Raw genomic sequence first — 19,860 nt, forward strand, 5'->3', positions numbered from 1 at the left:
GCCCGACAGGGGGCCCGATCCCAGGACCCTGGGATCATGACCTGAGCTGAAGGCAGATGCTTAACCACTGAGCCACCCAGGCACCCCGTGAGATTAAGAGTGTCTTATGGTTTGTCTCCCTCTCTGGTTTCATCTCGTTTCATTTTTTCCTCTCTTCCCCTATGATCCTCTGCTTTGTTTCTCAAATTCCACATATCAGTGAGATCATATGATAATTGTCTTTCTCTGATTGACTTATTTCGCTTAGCATAATACCCTCTAGTTCCATCCATGTCATTGCAAATGGCAAGATTTCCTTTTTTGATGGCTGCATAATATTCCATTATATATATATGTATGTGTATATATATGTATACATACATATATATACATATATATATATCACATCTTCTTTATCCATTCATCTATTGATGGACATCTAGGCTCTTTCCATAGTTTGGTTATTGTGGACATTGCTGCTATAAACATTGGGGTGCATATGCCCCTTCAGATCACTACGTTTGTATCTTTGGGGTAAATACCCAGTAGTGCAATTGCTGGGTCATAGGGTAGCTCTATTTTCAACTTTTTGAGGAACCTCCATACTGTTTTCCAGAGTGGCTGCACCAGCTTGCATTCCCACCAACAGTGTAGGGGGGGTTCCCCTTTCTGCGCATCCTCACCAACATCTGTCGTTTCCTGACTTGTTAATTTTAGCCATTCTGACTGGCGTGAGTTGGTATCTCATTGTGGTTTTGATTTATATTTCCCTTATGCCGAGTGATGTTGAGCACTTTTTCACGTGTCTGTTGGCCATTTGGATGTCTTCTTTGCAGAAATGTCTGTTCATGTCTTCTGCCCATTTCTTGACTGGATTATTTGTTCCTTTAGTATTGAGTTTGATAAGTTCTTTATAGATTTTGGATACTAGTCCTTTATGTGATATGTCATTTGCAAATGACATATCATCTCCCATTCTGTCGGTTGTCTTTTGGTTGTGTTGATTGTTTCCTTTGCTGTGCAAAAGCTTTTTATCTTGATGAAGTCCCAGTAGTTCATTTGTGCCCTTGCTTCCCTTGCCTTTGGCGATGTTTCTAGGAAAAAGTTGCTGTGGCTGAGGTCCAAGAGGTTGCTGTCTGCATTCTTCTCAAGGATTTTGATGGATTCCTGTCTCGCATTTAGGTATTTCATCCATTTTCAATCTATTTTTGTGTGTGGTGTAAGGAAACGGTCCAGTTTCATTCTTCTGCATGTGGCTGTCCAATTTTCCCAACACCATTTGTTGAAGAGACTGTCTTTTTTCCATTGAACATTCTTTCCTGCTTTGTCAAAGATTAGTTGACCATAGAGTTGAGGGTCCATTTCTGGGCTCTCTATTCTGTTCCATTGATCGATGTGTCTGTTTTTGTGCCAGTACCATCCTGTCTTGATGATGACAGCTTTGTAATAGAGCTGGAAGTCCGGAATTGTGATGCCACCAGCTTTGCTTTTCTTTTTCAACATTCCTCTGGCTATTTCGGGTCTTTTCTGGTTCCATACAAATTTTAGGATTATTTTTTCCATTTCTGTGAAAAAAGTTGATGGTATTTTGATAGGGATTGCATTAAATGTGTAGATTGCTCTAAGTAGCATAGACATTTTCACAATATTTGTTCTTCCAATCCATGAACATGGAACGCTTTTCCATTTCTTTACGTATTCCTCAATTTCTTTCATGAGTATTCTATAGTTTTCTGAGTACAGATCCTTTGCCTCTTTGGTTAGATTTACTCCTAGGTATCTTATGGTTTTGGGTGCAATTGTAAATGGGATCGACTCCTTAATTTCTCTTTCTTCTGTCTTGTTGTTGGTGTATAGAAATGCAACTGATTTCTGTGCATTGATTTTATATCCTGCCACTTTACTGTATTCCTGTATGAGTTCTAGCAGTTTTGGGGTGGAGTCTTTTGGATTTTCCACATAAAGTATCATATCATCTGCAAAGAGTAAGAGTTTGATTTCTTCTTTGCCAATTCGGAGGCCTTTTATTTCTTTTTGTTGTCTGATTGCTGAGGCTAGGACTTCTAGTACTATGTTGAATAGCAGTGGTGATAGTGGACATCCCTGCCATGTTCGTGACCTTAGGGAGAAAGCTCTCAGTTTTTCCCCATTGAGAATGATATTCGCTGTGGGTTTTTCATAGATGGCTTTTATGATATTGAGGTACGTACCCCCTATCCTTACATTGTGAAGAGTTTTAATCAAGAAAGGATGCTGTACTTTGTCAAATGCTTTTTCTGCATCTATTGAGAGTATTATATGGTTCTTGTTCTTCCTTTTATTAATGCACTGTATCACGTTGATTGATTTGTGGATGTTGAACCAAATTTGCAGCCTAGGAATAAATCCCACTTGGTCGTGGTGAATAATCCTTTTAATGTACTGTTGGATCTATTGGCTAGTATTTTGGTGAGAATTTTTGCATCCATGTTCATCAGGGGTATTGGTCTGTGATTCTCTTTTTTGATGGGGTCTTTGTCTGGTTTTAGGATCAAGGTAATGCTGGCCTCATAAAATGAGTTTGGAAATTTTTCTTTCCATTTCTATTTTTTCAAACAGTTTCAGAAGAATAGTTATTAATTCTTCTTTAAATGTTTGGTAGAATTCCCCTGGGAAGCCATCAGGCCCTGAGCTCTTGTTTGTTGGGAGAGTTTTGATGCCTGCTTCAATTTCCTTGCTGGTTATGGGTCTGTTCATGTTTTCTATTTCTTTTTTTTTTTTTTTTTAAAGATTTTATTTATTCACTTGAGAGAGAGAATGAGAGAGAGCACATGAGAGTGGGGAGGGTCAGAGGGAGAAGCAGACTCCCTGCGGAGCAGGGAGCCCGATGCGGGACTCGATCCAGGGACTCCAGGATCATGACCTGAGCCGAAGGCAGTCGCTTAACCAACTGAGCCACCCAGGCGCCCCGTTGTTTTCTATTTCTTCCTGGTTCAGTTTTGGTAGTTTATACGTCTCTAGGAATGCATCCATTTCTTCCAGATTGTCTAATTTGTTGGCATATAGTTGCTCATAATATGTTCTTATAATTGTTTGTATTTCTTTGGTGTTGGGTGTGATCTCTCCTCTTTCATTCATGATTTTTTTATTTGGGTCCTTTCTGTTTTCTTTTTGATAAGTCTGGCCAGGGGTTTATCAATCTTATTAATCCTTTCAAAGAACCAGCTCCTAATTTTGTTGATCTGTTCTACTGGTTTTTGGCTTCTATTTTGTTGATTTCTGCTCTGATCTTTATTATTTCTCTTCTTCTGCTGGGTTGAGGCTTTATTTGCTGTTCTTTCTCCAGCTCCTTTAGGTGTAGAGTTAGGTTGTGTATTTGAGAACTTTCTTGTTTGAGAAAGGCTTGTACTGCTATATACTTCCCTCTTAGGACTGCCTTTGCTGCATCCCAAAGATTTTGAACAGTTGTGTTTTCATTTTCATTTGTTTCCATGAATTTTTTAATTCTTCTTTAATTTCCTGGTTGACCCATTTATTCTTTAGTAGGATGCTCATTAGCCTCCATGTATTTGAGTTCTTTCCAACTTTCCTCTTGCGATTGAGTTCGAGTTTCAAAGCACCGTGGTCTGAAAATATGCAGGGAATGATCCCAATCTTTTGGTACCAGTTGAGACCTGATTTGTGACCTAGGATGTGATCTGTTCTGGAGAATGTTCCATGTGCACTAGAGAAGAATGTGTATTCTGTTGCTTTGGGATGGAATGTTCTGAATATGTCTGTGAAGTCCATCTGGCCCAGTGTGTTATTTAAAGCCCTTATTTCCTTGTTGATCTTTTGCTTAGATGATCTGTCCATGTCAGCGAGGGGAGTGTTAAAGTCCCCTATTATTATTGTATTATTATCGATGTGTTTCTTTGATTTTGTTATTAATTGGCTTATATAATTGGCTGCTCCCATGTTAGGGGCATAAATATTTACAATTGTTAGATCTTCTTGTTGGATAGACTCTTTAATTATGATATAGTGTCCTTCCTCATCTCTTATTATAGTCTTTGTTTTAAAATCGAATTTGTCTGATATAAGGATTGCCACCCCAGCTTTCTTTTGATGTCCATTAGCATGCTAAATGGTTTTCCACCCCCTCACTTTCAATCTGGAGGTGTCTTTGGGTCTAAAATGAGTCTCTTGCAGACAGCAATCTGGAGGTGTCTTTGGGTCTAAAGTGAGTCTTTTGCAGACTAGCATAATGTTTTTGAAGTTTGCCCATGGAGCACGTACCTGTGGCCGAATGACACTCGCCTCTATGCACCTCATTTTGTTGCTCCATCCATCTGAGGATGGACATTTGAGTTGTTTCTGCTTTTTGGCTACTATGGGAGTGCTGCTATGAGCATTCTGTACAAGTTTTTGTGTGGACCGTATCTCTGTTCTCTTCAGCATATACCCGGGAGTGGAACAGCTGAGTCACAAGGTGACTCTGTGTGGAACTTTTTGAGGAACTGCGGACTGTTTTGTAAAGTTTCACCTCTGTTATCATCCTCGTGTTGCTGAGGTGGGGAGGAAGTGAGGTGACTCGCTCATGTTCACCAGGTACTGAATGTTGGGGGGACGGGGGCACTGCTTATACAAAGGAATCCTCTGCTTCTCCCCGATGCATTTCACCCATCCTTCAAAACTCTGAGTGCCTTCTGTGTGCTGGTCCCTAGTCTGGGTGCTGGAGGGACTAGAGGTATCTGAGAACAGGAGAGACATGAACGCTGCCCTCTCCGAGATGCCGTCTAGTGAGGAAAACAGACAGTGAGCCAAGAATTACAGTTTCGACAGTGTAGTTTGGAAGTCCGAGAGAGGGTGTACCTCAGCTTATCCTGTCCTTTGTGCAGTAAGAGCCTGGAGCCAGCCATCCCAGGTTTAAATCCCCACACCCCACATGCTAGCTGGCGGACCCCGCAAATTCCCAAACCCCCCTGCCTCCATTTCTCATGTGGGAAATGGACCGAGTAATAGTATCTACTCTGAGGGTGTCAGGTGGATTCAGCGCATCAAAGAATATAAAGCACTTAAAGCTGGCCCTGGTAAGCCCCAGAGAAGTAGCAGCTGTCGATGTTGCTGCTAGGCGGTCCACCCCTTACCCATCACCCAGCAACACGAATCCCGGTCCCTCCAATTTGCACGGTTTCAACTGACCCCACTTGCCCCACCCCGTCCACACGGCCCCGGCCGGAATCAAGGAGAATCCCCACAGTGCTCTGTTGCAGCGTCCTGCCGGGCGGCTCATCCGGCTTGATGCTCCACTTAGAACCCCCGCCTGCCAGGCTCCTTGCTGTACAGAGAAGGAGATGCTTTCGATCTGTCATCTTTTCTCCTTACCTAGATTATAAGCTCCTGGAAGCCAGTCTGTCTCACTCCTGCAACGCTAACACGTGTTGGCCAGAAAAACAAACGGAGCCAAGTCTCAGGGTGGGTGGTAGGGGCTTCGGAACACAGGCTCTGGAGCCAGACAGACCTGGGTCAGAAGCCCGGCTCTGCCACCTAGATCCACCTGACCTGCGGCCCATGGCCGAGACCCTCGGAGCCCCCTTTTGTCCTCCGTGAAATGCGGCCAGGGGCCGCTGCCTCTCAGGGCGGTGGTGGGGACCAGCAGTGAGCTGCAGGAGCGCCTCGACTGGGCACAGTAGATTCTCTGGAGCAGGTGGTCGCCGCGGGTCGCATCAGGGCAGCGCTGCCAGAAGCCCGAGCCCCGCGGGCCAGCACGCCCTGCACACGCAGCCAAGTACAGGAAGCACCCAAGGTCAAAAGGCAAACGAGCTCTCAGAGATGCCTTCTGATCACTATCAGGTATACTGGGTGGAATGGAACAGAATTCGCTGTTTGGGCTTTTCTCTTCTTCTTGCCTCACAGATTCTATTTTTATGAAGTGCAGACGGTAACAGAACGTACTCATGTAACCCTACCCGGTGAATTATTAAGAAAGGCACATGAGCGGGGATTGTGCAATCCCCAAACTGCCATGCCTTCTCGTCAGCCCACCGGCCAGAGAAATACTCTCCCGAACTCTACACTCTTCCTAAGAAGTTTCCTGGGTTGGGGCTTTAATACATTACTCAAGAATTATGACAGAGGGTAGTTAAAACTTCCTCCCATTAAAAAATAAGCATAAAAAATAAATTCCTCCCACTCCGTGGTGCCCTGTAAAGGTGACCTCACATCAGCAGTGTGTGTCCCATAGTTAATCTTCAGAAATTTGTGAGGAATAGTAACATGTTGTCTTTGAAACATGTCTTTTCTTCCAGTGGGCTTCATTAAGGATGAGCTGTTTATTTGTATCAAAAGCAGTCACAGAATTTGTCTATTGCAATGAGCAAGGATTCAAAAATATAAGTTGTGTGTGTGTGTGTATAAGTTTTGGATATATGTATACATACACACCAAAAAATACATATATTTTTTTAAGATTTTATTTATTCATTTATTATGAGAGAGAGGGTGTGCGGGTGCATGATTTGGGGGAGGGGGCAGGGGAGGGACAGAGGGAGAGAGAATCCCAAGCAGACTCCTCGCTAACCACAGAGCCCGACTGGAGCTGATCCCTCAACCCTGAGATCACCACCTGAGCCAAAACCAAGAGTTGGATGTTCAACCAACTGAGCCACCTAGGCACCCCTTTATATATATTATTTCATAAATGGCTTCCCATTTTTTTCCCATGGCAATTCCAAGAGACAGCACACATGTGGGGAGGGTTATTGTCCCTGCAAGTCTCATCCTGGTACCTGAGCTTCTTGGGGTGTCATAAAGAGGCCCTGGAAGCCCCAGCTTCATGCCCATTTTATATTCAGAGGTACTTACAAACCAGGAGAATTTTGCATGGAAGGAACTCCCAAATATAATTCTAGACTCAGAGAAATCTCTCATTTTGGTAGGGTTGGACCCGAAATTCACGTTTACTTAGCAAACCCCTGAGATAGAGTGAATGAATCGTGCAAACAAGGTCAAGTGTGTGTGCCAGGTGAGTGGTGGCAGGGGGAGGGGGTGTTAATGATTTAAGAAAACTTAAGAGAACAAACTCTTCTAAGACCCCAGTTTGGTCAAGGCACATGCTAATTATAAACCGTTCTTTCCTGGATTTCCCTTTTCAAATATTCTCTCAGACTCTTCACTAATCTGTATTTTGCCCCAAATTGGTCAAACTTGACCATGAAATAAAAAATTGGTTGGAGGCAGGAAAAGGGAATTGGCTTCCCTTTGGTGGTGGCTTGAATTGGGCAATACAGAAGAAAAGGAAAGAAGGAAGAGAGAAAACAGAGAAGAGGAATACTCTGGTCCACACTGAACTGGTATTAAAGGGAAACCAATCAGCCCCTGAGAGTGAAAGCTGGGGAAAGAACTCTGGAATCCATGCTCTACTGAGCCCTGCCTACACCAGACACCCAGGGTTTTGTCCCTAGACTTTCTGAGTCAATAACCGAAGAGGAAGAGCATATCTGAAATGCACACTGACTCAGATAACAGAGGGCCTCTGAGCACAGCTCTCTCAAACCCCAACTCGGATGCTTGCAGCCTGAATGGCTCTTAATCCCTTTGGGGACTTGGGTCTGCCCTGACTCTCAGAGGGATTAGCTCACTAGAGACACACTCCCCTGCCTTTCCTCCCTATTTGTAGGTAGAGGCAATTTGGAGATTGTGGGTCATCCTGTACTTATTTCCAGTAGGTTCCTTTTGTCACCAGCAGCTTCTCCACTGGTGCCAAGAGGTATCTGGGGAGAGGGGTCTATCCTGGGCTGCTCAGCTCATGCCTGGAAGACACCTCTTCCAGGCAGCCTGGTTGCAAAAGCTTTTGGCCTACTTTCCTTTCAGATTTCAGCAAGGGCGAACACTCTGGGTTTCTGTGGTTTGGTTCTTTTTTTTGTCTTAAAGATTTTATTTATTTATTTGACAGAGAGAGAGAAAGAACACAAGCAGCGGGGGAGCGGCAGGCAGAGGGAGAGGGAGAAGCAGACTCCCGGCTGAGCAAGGAGCCCAACATGGGGCTCAATCCCAGGACCCTGGGATCATGACCTGAGCTGAAGGCAGACGCTTAACCGACTGAGCCACCCAGGGGCCCCTCTGTGGTTTGGTTCTTGTTAAAATCCTGAACCTTCTCTCTGCTTGAGGAGGAAAGTCTTGAATACAGAAGAGGCTAGAAAACTCTGTAACTTCCCCAGGTTATGCCTCAGGGACAAAACCTGTTCTTTTGCAGTAGAATCAAGAATTGAGAGGGAGGGTGAGAACTGGGGAGGATTCGAGACCTCTGCTGCCTTCCGTACCTGTGGTATCCTGTGTTTATTTCTACCAATTACTGTCCCCGGTTGGTGTGGAACCGGAAGTGTGGCCTACCCTCTGTCCCACTTCCTCCTCTCCAAGACTGCTGCTGACAGGGAGGGGAGAGGTCATCAGACTAAGCCAGCAGGGACCTGGGGGCCTGGCTCTGCCACCAGCTGTGTGATGGGTCGTGGGGGATTCATTGCACATTTCTAGCTTATTTTTTTCTCCCCTAAACACCGGGTTTCTACCCCTGGGCTGAGAACCTCTGAAATGGTGTGTAGAATGTAAATGATCCATATGCATTCTCCTGGGGAGAGGAGTCTGTGGCTTTTGCCAGCGGCTGAAAGAGTTCCCTGACCCCATGAGGATAAAAGGTCATGTCTGAGGACCCTGTTCTCTGACTCTGGGCACCATGGGGGCCATTTCCTGGGCTTGCCCTTTGTCAGAAGTTTTATGCAGGCTCTTATCTCAGTGACTTCTCCCCAGAGCCCTCTGATCCCCCTCCAGGACTCCTGCCACCCACAACTACTATTCCTTTTGTTTAACAAAGCCTTGTTTATGGCTGCCGAGCCAGGAGGTCAAGTTCCCCCTGAGTGACTCTGCCACCTCTCACCAGCTGGTCACCAGTGGGCATGTGCGCGGGGGTGGAGGGTGGGCCCCAAGAACACTATTGGGCGCTGGGCAGCTAACGCTCTGCCTTTGCTCCACCCAAGACTTTCCTCCTCAAGCAGGGAGAAGAAGATTCAGGATTTTAACAAGAACCAAACCACAATGATCCAGAGTGTTCGCCCTCGCTGAAATCTGAAAAGGAAAGTAGGCCAAAGGCTTTTGCATCCAGGCTGCCTGGAAGAGGTGTCTTCCCAGCATGAGCTGAGCTGCCCAGGTAGTGGGCCCAGACTCCTCTCCCCAGCCCTTCCCTGAGCTCCTACTTCCTGTTTCCTCTAAGCAGACTCAGCCCTCTGAGCAACCCACCGAGAGCCCAGGAGCCGGTGGGAGAAGGTGGATGATGCATCATTTAAAATGAACCTAGTTGTTTCTGATTTGCTCTACACACCGATACCAGGCTCAGCCCCAAACCTCCCTAAGGTTTTATTTACTCTTTTCCTTCTCTGAGTTCTTAGCTCTGCTTCCCTGCCACCAAACTCTGAGCTCCCCCAGGCAGGGACCATGTCTGGGTCAGGCTCGGATGCCCCTGCACCTGCCGAATTGAAGAAGAGGTCTAAAGGAGCACTGACAGGAATCCACCGGTCTCCTGTTTCCGCCTCTGATAGTGGGGGCAGGGCAGGGGAGAAGGGCCCGGAGGCAGCGGAGAGCCAACGGCAGCACCAGCCCCCCGCAGGGCTCGGGCACTCTCACCCCCCCAGTCCCAGCGACACGGGGGGCCTCCCCCAGGCTGCCAAGGAGCCGAAGGGTCACTTTTGCCAAGAGATGGGAATCAGAGTGAGTGAACCACGGGAGGCTCCCATCACAAAGAGAGGCCAGACAACCGTAACCATCAATTGTGTGACCTTCATCTGCAGATCATATGGGACAAGAGAGGGAGTTACTGTTTCTACGAGATGCCACTTGTCTTCTCTTGGAGGTCAGCAGGGCAGCAAGGTACACCGTCACCTCGGTTGGGGACCATTTTGGCCATCGGGGGAAGTCTACGGACCCCCTCCTCAGAATCCTATTTTATAATACATAAAAATCTGGGTGGCTCAGTCGGTTAAGCATCTGCCTTCGGCTCAGGTCATGATCCCAGGGTCCTGGGATCAAGCCCCCCATGTGGGGCTCCCTGCTCAGCAGGGAGTCTGCTTCTCCCTCTCCCTCTGCCCCGCCCCCCTGCTCATGCTCTCTCTCTCAAATAAATAAAAAATTTTTTTTGCTTTACTACATAATTTTATTTGACAAGAACACTTATAGCCAAATACTATTATTCTGTCCATGTGAACCGTGAGCAGACTGAGGTAAATAAAATCTTTTAAAAAAATACATACTAGATACATAGAATTTCAATAAAAACACTCATGTTGAATACCAGTAATCAAAATATCTTTTTGATTGTGATATAGTGATATATGTGCTTCTTTATTAATGCATTAAATAACAAAATCTAGGAACAAGTCTAATACTTGCCTTAATTTTGATGTGGGGGTGAACTTAAATGATATTTCAAGATACCCACAACAACCATAAAGTAATATGAAAATGTCTGTGATTTCTATGGGTGACAAAGTCACTGTTCACATTAATGTGGTTTGACGCCCAAATCCATAATGGAAGAAAATGTTCAAGTTCAGTTAGAGGTTGGTGGAAATTAAGGGGTAATCTATTCCCAGGCCAAGTTCACACACTCCTTTACATTCAATTTCGCATCTTCAGGGTTACGTGTCCTCAGCCCGGACTCTTGCACAGCACGGGACCTCAACCACTGGCAGCGGTTCTCAAATCAGGCTGCACACCAGACCCCCTGGTGAGGAGGATGCCCGGCGCACGCCTGACCACCTGGACTGCGATCCCTGGGGCTGGGGCCCTGGCATCTTGTTGGGGTTTTTTTTTTTACATTTAATTATTTTATCTAAATTCAATTAATTAACATATAGTGTATTATTAGTTTTAGAGGTAGAGTTCAGTGATTCATCGGTTGCATATAACACCCAGTGCTCACTCCATCATGTGCCCTCCTTAATGCCCATCACCCAGTTGCCCCATCCCTCCACCCAACTACCCTCCAGCAACCCTCAGTTTGTTTCCTATGATTAAGAGTCTCTTATAGTTTGTCTCCCTCTCTGATTTTGTCTTGTTTTATTTTTTCCTCTCTTCCCCTATGATCCTCTGTTTTGTTTCTTGAATTCCACATATGAGTGAGATCATATAATTGTCTTTCTCTGATCGACTGATTTCACTTAGCATAATACCCTCTAGTTCCATCCACATCGTTGCAAATGGCAAGATGTCTTTCTTTTTGATGGCTGAGTAACATTCCATTGTATATATATATACCACATCTTCTTTATCAGTTCATCTGTTGATGGACATCTGGGCTCTTTCCATAGTTTGACTATTGTGGACATTGCTGCTATAGACATTGGGGTGCAGGTGCCCGGCATCTTGTTTTCTTTGTTTTGTTAATTCCCCAGATTCTACCATGAAGCCAGGGTGAGGAGCCACCAGCTAGAAGAATAGAATCAGGGGAGTGAACCCCACTGGGTTAAAGAGCTGGCATGAGAACAAGCCTGAACTCTGCTCCCATGACTGGAGCGTAGGCATGGCTGCCCACTCATCAAGTCTTTACCTCCTGGGTGCTAGCCCAGGCCGGGTGTTGTGTGGGGCATAGAGAACACCATGGGAGCCACCCTAGACCCGCACGGTTGTGTCCACTCTCTCTTTAAGCTCCATACCCTGGTCCATCCAGTCTCTCCCCACCTACCTTACCCCTAGGCAACTGCCTTGAACAATTCTAGGAGCACCACTTGCTTTGTGTTTTATGAAAAGGCACCCCCTGGAGTTGTGCACAGAGGGGAACTGCCCGCCCAGCTCTGCACCCAACTCTATTCCCCACTGCCTCTCTGCTTCCGGCAGCAAACCTGGCATACTCTAGAGGTCCTCTAAAGAATTCCTTTCTCTGGCGCCTGGGTGGCTCAGATGGTTAAGCGTCTGCCTTCAGCTCAGGTCATGATCCCAGGGTCCTGGGATTGAGTCCCGCATCGGGCTCCCTGCTAGGCGGGGAGCCTGCTTCTCGCTCTGCCTCTGCCTCTCTCTCTCTCTCTCTCTCTGACTCTTATGAATAAATAAATAAAACATTAAAAAATAATAATAAAGAATTCCTTTCTGGGGGCGCCTGGGTGGCTCAGTTGGTTAAGCATCTGCCCTTGGCTCAGGTCATGATCCCAGGGTCCTGGGATCAAGGTCCCGGGATGGAGCCCCAAATTGGGCTTCCTGCTCAGTGAGGAGTCTGCTTCTCCAGCGGGCTGCCCCCTCATTCGTGTGCTCTCTTTCTCGCTCTCAAATAAATAAATAAAATCTTAAAAAAAAAAAAAAACAAAACGCCTTTCTGTTCTCTGCATCTCAGTTCCCACGTCCGGGAAGACACAGAGGAGTAACCAATCATTCTGGGCTCTGCCAGTTCCACCATCTAAGATTCTTCTCCACAACCTAGTCACTTGTTTATTCATTTCAGTTTATAAATATCTGAGTACCTACCGTGTGCAAGGCACTATTCCAGGTGCCTGGGCTATCTCAGTGAAGAAAAGGTACAAATCTTTGCCCTTGTGGAGGTCAGAATTTAGTGGGCTGGGGGTGGGGGCCGGGAAGACGCTAAGCAGTACACAACGCTTCGGGGACTCACCGTGTGCTACCGGCAGAAGTGGACAAAAGTGAAGACGGTGGGCAATTGGAAGTGGGAGGCACTCCTCTTAAATAAGGGGGTCAGGGGAGCTCACCCGAGAAGGGGACATCTGAGTGAAGACTTGAAGGAAGGAAAGGAGTGAGCCGGTGGAGAGCCCACCCATGCGGGAGCCTGGGGGCTGCTTGCCCCCTTTCAGAGAAAAGCCTTCGCCAGCCTCAAACTCTGGAGAGACAGAGTGAAAAGTCTCAGGCCTATCGCTGTGGGAAACAAGGAAGAAATGGAAGAAGGGGTTTTAGGATCTTGAGCTTCAAGAGTAAGTAGCAAATGGGGCGCCTGGGTGGTTCAGTCGTTAAGCATCTGCCTTTGGTTCAGGTCATGATCCCAGGGTCCTGGGATCGAGTCCCACATCGGGCTCCCTGCTAGGCGGGGAGCCTGCTTCTCCCTCTGCCTCTGCCTCTCTCTCTCTCTCTCTCTCTGACTCTCATGAATAAATAAATAAAACATTAAAAAAATAATAAAGAATTCCTTTCTGGGGGCGCCTGGGTGGCTCAGTTGGTTAAGCATCTGCCCTTGGCTCAGGTCATGATCCCAGGGTCCTGGGATCGAGCCCCGCATTGGGCTCCCTGCTCGGCAGGAAGCTTGCTTCTCCTTCTCCCACTCCCCCTGCTTGTGTTCCCTCTCTCGCTGTGTCTCTCTCTGTCAAATAAATAAATAAAATCTTTAAAAAAAAAAAAAAAAGAGTAAGTAGCAAAGAAAAAACCCAATTCCGTTCCTATTGTCCGGAAAAGAAAATACGACAACAGCTTTGCATCACTTTGGCAATAGCCAGGGATAACCAGCCTCCGCCCAGCCAAACAATGGGGGAAGTAGGGCTGGAGGAAGTGAAACCCTTGAACTAGAAGCCTTGGAAGGCCCCTCCCCACTGCCACCCCCACCCAAGGCCAGCAGCTCCGGATGGAGAGGCCGGATGCCCTGTCCCCAACCCAGGCCTCTCTGCTCAGCCTGAGTCCTGGCACCTTGGGTGGGTGACCCACATCACCTGTGCCCTCTCTGTGTTCCTTGAACTCATCAGCACTGTCCTAATTCAGGGGCTTTGTGCCTGCTCTTGTCTCTGCCCTGAATCTCTGACCCCACATGCTTCTGTAACTCCCTGCTCTGTTCTCAAGTGTTGCCCCAGAATGGTCTTCCCTGCCCATCCTATCCTATCAAAAATAGCCCACCACCTCTACCACCGGCTCCTCTCTGTCCCACCACACACACTGCTTACCACAACTCAACATTATATTATATACCGATGTATTGCTCATCTATTTCCATCACTAGAGAGTGAGTTCCATGGGGGCAAAGACTGTCATATTCATCACTGTGTCCCTAGAGTCTGGACCGGCGCCTGGCATACACTCAGCGCTCTGTCCTGCCTTTCCTGGCGTTAGGAGATGCTGCCGAAACCACCCAAGAACTAACCAGATTATTTGGAAATATTTTCCTCACAAAAGATACCCACCAACTGCACTGGATTGAATAGTGTACCCCCAAAATTCATGTCCACTGAAATGTCAGAATGTGACCTTGCTTGAAAATAGGGTCTTTGCAGATGTAATCAAGTTCCAATAAGGTCATGCTGGGTTTGGAGGCCTATTTCAACTGTCCCTATAAGAAGAGGAAATTTTGGATACAGAAGAAAGAAGATATGAGACAGAGGGAAAAGGCCATGTGTTCACGGTGGGGCAAAGATTGGAGTGATGCATCTAGAAGCCAAAGATCGCTGGCCACCACAGAAGCTAGGGAAGGGGAAAGAAGGATCCTCTCCTAGAGCCTTCAAAGGGAGCATGGCCCTGCTGACACCTGATTTCTGACTTCAGGTCTCCAGAACAGTGAAAAAATGCATTTGTTCTAGCCAGCCAGCTTGTGGAGCTTTGTGAGGGCCGCCCTGGGAAACGAATACACCAGTGTTACCTGGAGCTCTGATCTCAAAAGTGGCACTTCATTAGCTGGGTGCCCAACCTGGGAGGGACCCAGAAGCATTAGCCGTGGCCCTGCCCTCAAGGAGCTTTCAGTCTAGTTTTGGGAAGACACGACTTAGAGCCTGTTCTTGCCAAGATTTCCATGCCCGTTCTGGCAACTGCTTCCTGCGGAAAGAGGAAGGGCTGGGCTTGCAGTGAAGCATGCGGAGCTGTGAAGCGCTGGCGCTCGCTCGCTGACGGAGGGGAGAGGGCGGTGAGTCCCCGCCAACAGCTCCTCCGCACAGAGCAGCGCTGTCCGGTAGATACATCCAGCCAGCCGCATATGTCCTTCCAAATGGCCCAGCCGCTTTTTAATTTTACTTATTAATTTTTTTTAAGTAGGCTCTACCCCCACCGTGGAGCCCAACCGGGGCCTGAACTCACAACCCTGAGATCAAGCCCTGAGCTGAGATCAAGGGGCAGCCACTTAACCCACTGAGCCACCCAGGCGCCCCTCTAACCACAGTTTTAAAAAACAGAAACAGGTAAAAGTAATTTTAATAAAATTTTCTGTTTTGCCCCAAATATCCAACGTATCTTTTAATATATAATCAATATAAAAATTACTAATGAGATATTTTCATTCTCTCATAGTCTTCAGAATCCAGGGCGCGTTCTGCACTTAGAACCCCTGTGAATGTAGACCGGCCGCAGGTCAAGCGCTCAGCGACCACACGGGCCTAGAAGTCGCCGCAGCGGCCCGCACACCCACAGACGCTTCCAGACCGACCAGCGGTGTCTCACGTGGGGCCCACGGACCCCTAGGGCTTCGTGAACGCACTCTGGGAAGTCCATTCATTTCCCTGACACCGTCACCCAAAACTTCGGTGTATGTGCTTCTCTCCACCCCCTCTCCGCGCCCCTTAACGGCTTAGCATTCCAAAGCCCCCCCCGCCCCAGCAGGTTAGGAAGCCCCGTAGAAGGTGCAGACTTGAAGGCCCGAGCCCGGAGGGTGCGGGCGGGGAGGGGACGCCTCAGCCCAGGCAGCGCCGCCGGCGGGGACTCGGCCGCCCCTCCCCCCGCCCCTCGCGGCCCCGCCCCCGCGCCGGTGACGTCAGCAGCGGGGGCGGGGCGCGGGCCGGAGCTGAAGTCAGCAAGCGGCAGTTTCCCGGTCTCTTGCGACACTGTGACACACTCCTCTGCGCTCGTCCTAGTTCTCACACAACTTTCAACGGAAAGAACGGCTTCCTCTTTCTTTGCTCTGGCCTCACCTTCCTCCTTACGAGCCTGTCCTCCGTCTCCGCCCGGCCTCTGGGAGGGAGGCTCCCTGTAGAAACCCCTCCGCCCCACCCCAGGCCGACCGACGAGGAAGGTGCTTTACAGTGAGGGTCGCCAGATCAGACTCGCCTGGGGTGGGGGTGTTGAAAATGTCGGTGCCTGGGCCGCGGTGTCTGGGGAAAGGGGCCCGGAAGGGGTCCTCTACTGATGCTCAGCTGTGCCGGGGCCGCTGTTCTATGAGCCTTTGGCCTTGCTTCTTTCTCCGAAGGAAGGTGGCGTGGCCGAGTGAGAAGGGGCCTTTGCAGGCACCTGAGTTTTGAAGCTGGACTCCTGCCGCTGTCCAGCTCTGTGATTTGGGCAAGCGTTTTTTGACCTCTCTGCCTCTCCGTGTCTTTACATGCAGAGTGAAGGTACCATGACATTAAATCATCCACGGCTGTAGGAGCCCTGCTCTCAGTCCTCCCGATGCCAGCTTCCAGGGCCCAGCCCCCCCCCCCCCGCCCCCACCTCATCCCTGTCTCACCCCACTGATTTCCCACTCTTCCCCATCTGACTGGGAGAACCAAATGTTTCAGACACCAGCACATTTATGGTCAAGATACTTCCTCCAGTTCCTTCCTCCAAAAATGCCAAAATAAAGATAACCATACTTATTTTCCCCCCAAAGGATGGAAAAGGAATATTCTTGCGACCAATGTCTTGACATGATCCCAAACAACACTACTGATTTCTCACAAAGCCAGGGTCTGGGATCCTACGATTTCCATCAACAGAAATGTTACCTTTGACCATCAGCCACACTGAGGGATGATTTCTTTTTAAAGGTCCATAAATTCCCAAGTTTCAGAAAGATACCCTGTTTCAGAAAGATCCCCTGAGGGGGTTGACATGAAGGATAAGCATGGATTCTGCTCTTGCTGGGTGGACGATGGGGGAGCAGGGAACAGGTGTAGCAGGCTTGGCCTCCTGGAACATCCTGACATCCCCACTCTCTTCCCCTTCCCCATTCATGGACCTCCACTCCAAGCAGGCGGGGCTCCTCCTGATGCCCAAGCACTGCTGGACTATCCTAGCCTGAGCCCTCATCACTACCCATCCCCCTTTTCCTCTTTGCCCTGTCTCAGCCTCCAAGTCCCACCTCCTCCAGGAAGTTTCCAGACTTCTCCAGCTCCCAAGTTTGCAGGCTCCCTCCTCAGACTTCCCAAAGCCTGGAATACCTGCACCTCCTCCTTGGCCTCTGTGCTGGTAGCTAGAAGCCTGGGTTCCCAGGCAGGGCCGGGGGGGGGGGGGGGCTTGCACAAAAGAGGTACTCAACACGGTTTTACTCATCACTGTTCAATATGCTGCTTCAAGGGGTAGAAGTGAAAATTCAAGTAACTTAGGGCCTAGACATAAATTATATCAGCCTAAGAACTGGGCCTGTATGACTAATGTTTACGTCCAGTCCCACTGAACTTGAAGTTGCAAAAGAGGAAACAAGGGTTACTACAAAACAGCCTAACCACAGCGTGCACTCATCTTGTTTGTTATCTGCATGTGATGCTTTTGGTTTCAGAAACATAGACCTATTGCAAGAGTGGTTCTCTGGGCAGGAACTAGTTCTTCTCTATTGGATCAGCTGGGGGCAGTGAGGGGTGGGCCTCTACTAAGGGTTAGGAACTTTGTCACATTCGGAAACACTTTCCATAAAAGGGCTTCCCTTCAGTAAAATAAATCACAAAGTCAAGCAGGAAACATTGAGAAGGGTGTGTTTTTCCTGAGTCATCAGTTTGTTTTACTTCATGGACATGGTGTTGAACTGTGTAATCAATCTAGTTTCCCTTTTCTCATTGGCTCCTGGGAAGCTCAAAGACAATTGCGTGACCCGCCAAAGTGAGGATGTTCATTTCTGTATTAGTCTCTTGGCTGGCTCCATTTCATGTCCCCATATTCATTTTTCCTCCATTTTTATCATCAACCTGCTGAAATTTGCCTTAAGTCCTATTTAGAGTAAGGAGGAGGGTAAGAGAAAGGGAAAAAATGGTCCTTACCCTTGAGGAATCAAGAATAGATAAAGAGATAAGTAACAATAATGAAAATATTATGGAAGTTAGTATTTATGTAGCATGTATGCAAGGCATTATGGTATATATCATCTTGCTAAATTCCCAAACAGGCCCAGCAGGTAAGTATAGAACTGTTATTTTCCCCAAATTAGTATCACAGATGAGGAAAGAGCAACTGAGAGAGGTCAGGATCAGACCACTGGTGAAGGGTGTGGCTGGGACCCAAGCCCAGGTCTGGGTGACGCCAAAGCTTGGGTTCATAGGCACCACATCTAAGAAATCACATGTAAGTGAAGGAGCCATTTGGGGTTCACAGAGAGTCTGGGGAATTAAGGGTTAGAGAGATCACTTTCAGCCAGCCCACTCTAAAAACTGCCAACATCTTTGACTCTCACAGAGAATATCGCTAGGTTCTCGGTACCTGAGTTGTAATGACAGCTAAGATCTAAAGAGCCTGTGGGTCCCAACTCTAATGCCATGCATTGCTCCCAAACCTAGACCTCGGGGGTGACTGGGACTGCACAGCCCCTGAGGGCAAGGCCTGCGTCTTATTCCTCTGGGTCCCCAGAACCCAGCATGGTGCCTGGCCCAAAGTAGACCCTCATAATAGGTGTTACACTAAGAAGTGAATAAACAAGTTCGCGGACGCTTCACAATCATTTTTGGCACTGTGCACATGAAGAAAGCTATACTCGAACCCACACAAATGTACTCTGATCACATACGTGACACAGACACACACATGTTCAGAACCTGCAGGTTCCTACAGAGGCCCTGCCTTTTCCATTATAGCCATCCTTACACATGCGCTGCAAGTTTTTCAAATTTTGGTGAAAAGGGAAAAAATAGTAAGCTGACCACTTTATATCCAGGGTAAAGGAGAAGATTCCAGGGCCCTAAGTAGGCCATTCACACTTAGATGGCTGGGACATTGGATTCTGTCAGCAGGGAAAGCCGGAGCCGACATGGAATCAGTAAGACATGGGGGTCAGTCCCTGGGGTGCCCCTCACCAGGCTAGGCCATGGGAGTCTCTGGACTTTTCAACGCCCCGCAGTTTTATTCAGTTGAGGCCTGGATTACTCTCTTAGTCAATAAGCACTATCAGCAATTGGAAGGCAGAATGGGATAGTGAGTAAACTCCAGGGCGCTGGACTCCAAACTGGGCTCAGTTCCCTTCTCAGGCACTGGACTAGTCAAGGTTCTCCAGAGAAACAAATTCCTTTCTCCTGGTGGACCTCAGTCTTTTCTCTTAAGACCTCAACTGATTGGTTGAGGCCCATGCACATTATGGAAGGTAATCTGCTTCCCTCAAAGTCTACTGATTTTTTAAATATTAATCTCATCTGCCATCAATCGATTGTGTACCCCCCCAAAATTCAGATGTTGAAATCCTAATCCCAGTGTGATGGTACAGGAGTATTAGGAGGTGGGGACTTTGGGAGGTAAGTGAGTCATGACGGCGGAGCCCTCAGGAACGGGGGCCAGAGAGCGGCTCGCTCTGAGGATGCAGCCAGAAAATGGCTGCCTGCAACCCGGAAGAGGGTTCTCACCAGAACCCAACCGTGCTGACACCCTAATCTCAGACTTCCAGCCTCCAGAGCTTTGAGAAATCAATTTCTATTGCTTCGAAGCCACCCAGTCTGACTTTGTTACAGCTGCCCCAGTTGACTAAGGGATCAACTAAAAAATACCGTCCCGACGATGTCTACACTGATGTTTGGCCAAACAACTGGATGCCAGAGTCTAGCCAAGCTGACGCATGAAGTCAACCATCTCGGGCACTTAACTAGCTTTGTGACTTGGGCCTCAGTGACAGTCGTAAAGTTGTTGGCAGGTCCAGCAGGGGCGCATACACGAATGCTTTGCACAGTGCCAGGCACGTGGTGGTGGGGTCAGGTCCCAGTGGGGCCGGGGCAGCGGCGTTAGGAAGGGGATCCAGGCCTCTGGACTCTTGTACAGGTGTCTGGCAGCTGAGCCACCTTCCCAACCTGACACATGCCTCCC

At 48.0% G+C, this 19,860-nt stretch overlaps 1 long non-coding RNA gene across 1 annotated transcript; it reads left to right on the top strand.

Moving 5' to 3' along the window:
* The first annotated feature begins 4,279 nt into the window (after positions 1-4,279).
* LOC144382569 (uncharacterized) lies at positions 4,280-12,059 on the top strand. The gene is made up of 3 exons (XR_013449748.1): positions 4,280-4,548; positions 5,330-5,793; positions 10,624-12,059. It is a non-coding gene; the product is annotated as an uncharacterized LOC144382569 (long non-coding RNA).
* The last annotated feature ends 7,801 nt before the right edge of the window (positions 12,060-19,860 follow it).

Source organism: Halichoerus grypus, chromosome 7 (assembly GCF_964656455.1).
Source record: "Halichoerus grypus chromosome 7, mHalGry1.hap1.1, whole genome shotgun sequence".
NCBI lineage: Eukaryota > Metazoa > Chordata > Mammalia > Carnivora > Phocidae > Halichoerus > Halichoerus grypus.